This window comes from Etheostoma spectabile, chromosome 1, assembly GCF_008692095.1.
Source record: "Etheostoma spectabile isolate EspeVRDwgs_2016 chromosome 1, UIUC_Espe_1.0, whole genome shotgun sequence".
Lineage (NCBI taxonomy): Eukaryota > Metazoa > Chordata > Actinopteri > Perciformes > Percidae > Etheostoma > Etheostoma spectabile.
In genome coordinates this window covers 28,390,998-28,392,851 of record NC_045733.1, presented here as the reverse complement: position 1 = coordinate 28,392,851, position 1,854 = coordinate 28,390,998, and positions in this window count along the sequence as shown.

Genomic DNA, 1,854 nt, shown 5'->3' with positions numbered 1-1,854 from the left:
CCTGATCCACATCTAAGCAGAAGACGTAATTGCAGTGGTGACGAATATCTGATTCTATGGTTTCTGATATTGTTTTCATGCGCATCATAGAGATGTCCTGCCACCTGGAGTGCTTTTCCACCTGGATAACCTTCAGGCTTCGCTGAGGACCAAGCTCCAGGTTTGGTACCCTGTCTGGTTCATCCGTGAACACGTAATATCTCACTTTTAATCCCAACATGAAATGTTGTTCTGCAGAAGTAAGGAAAGTCTTCAGGTAGGCATCCAGGTACCTTAGGTGGAGAATGAGAGAGAAAATCATTTGATGTTGCTCATAGCTCATGATGAGGGAAAAAAAATACAAAACATTTTGATACTATTGTTTTTTTTATTTCATTATTTGAGACAACTGACCACACATATTCAAAATTCAAATTTCACTTTGTTTTTCAGAAGTCTTCTTTGCCCAGAATAAGAAAAACGGATATTGAAAAGAGCAAGAGACTGGCATCATCAGAGTGAAGCTGCTTTGGACGCACACACCAAATCCCGACAAGTTAATTATCCCATGGGCCGCTGAAGTCTCTTTTTCTTTTTCTCTCCTTTCCGTCTGGTGGCGCGCGTGCCCACTTGGACCCGCTTGTACTGTGAAGCGAGCGTCCGTGCTACTCTCTGACATGCACTCTAACAAACACGGCTAATAGACGGCCTTTTGTACACTTTTGCTTTAAAGCATGCCGCTACCGTAGCTACAATACTTACTTTGAACTCTGTGGCGAGAGAGTTGATTTTGATATTTGATCGAAATGCTAGATGGGAGAAATTCTATTTACATTACACATACATTATTTTTGGTGAACTTTGAGAGCAACAGACAGCAGGAGTCAAAATCCATGTATGTGTTTACACTTACTTGGCCAATAAAACTGACTCTGATGGCAGAAGGCACTTTGCAACAACCGGTTAAGTTTCTCTGACTTTTTGAGTCTCTGACTCTGGCAGTTGTCATGGTGTCTGGGATGCTGATTTTCAAGTTTCAGGCTACCCCCTAAGCTACAGGTACACTCTGTCTATCATTAACCCGGTTCAGTTGAGTCCTACTACAATTCAATCTGAAATAATAACAGCCCCACACACAAACCTCTTCGCTGCAAAAAGCTTTATAACTTGCAATTGCGTAGGCAACAACAACTCCGAAAGTCAACTCAAGCGGCTGAGTGAGCAGAGAGACGGTCTGACCTGCAGACTTAGGGCCGAAAGCTCGAAGACCTTGGGATTCACTCGAGAACTCACAAGCCCTCAATGACTCACGAAGCCTTGAAGACTCGCAAGTCCTCGCGAGTTGTCAATGCTCAAACCCGAGTCAGTGAATCCTGCTAGGCCTACTGTAGGTTTGGTGTATACATGTAGTATGTTAAAATGCAATTAGTTCAAGTAAACAGTCCGAAACATTTCAAGCTCACCTCGGCTCGGGCTCGGCACGCCGACAACTCACGAGTCATCGGTTAGTTGTCGATGCTCGCGCGAGTCAGTCAATCCTGCGAATCAGCCGGCTACGTTGTCATGAGTGGATTTGATTCAGACGAGCGAGTGAAGTCTCTGCTCGAGCTCAGAGTAAAGCAAACAAAAGCCATTTTTTCACTTCTGAAATAACATACAATGTTCTGCACGTAGCCTAGCTAGGCCTACTGAAGGTCTGGTGTTTACATGTAGAGGGTCGAACAGACAGTCCATAACATTGCAAGCTTGCTTCGGCTCGCAGCTCGGGCCGGATGTTAGTCAGTAGTACAGTACATAATACCAAAAACGTTTGGCAAAGTACTACCGTATTCAGATTCAACTGCTGGTGTTTAAGCGCTGGTATTCTCACAGTGA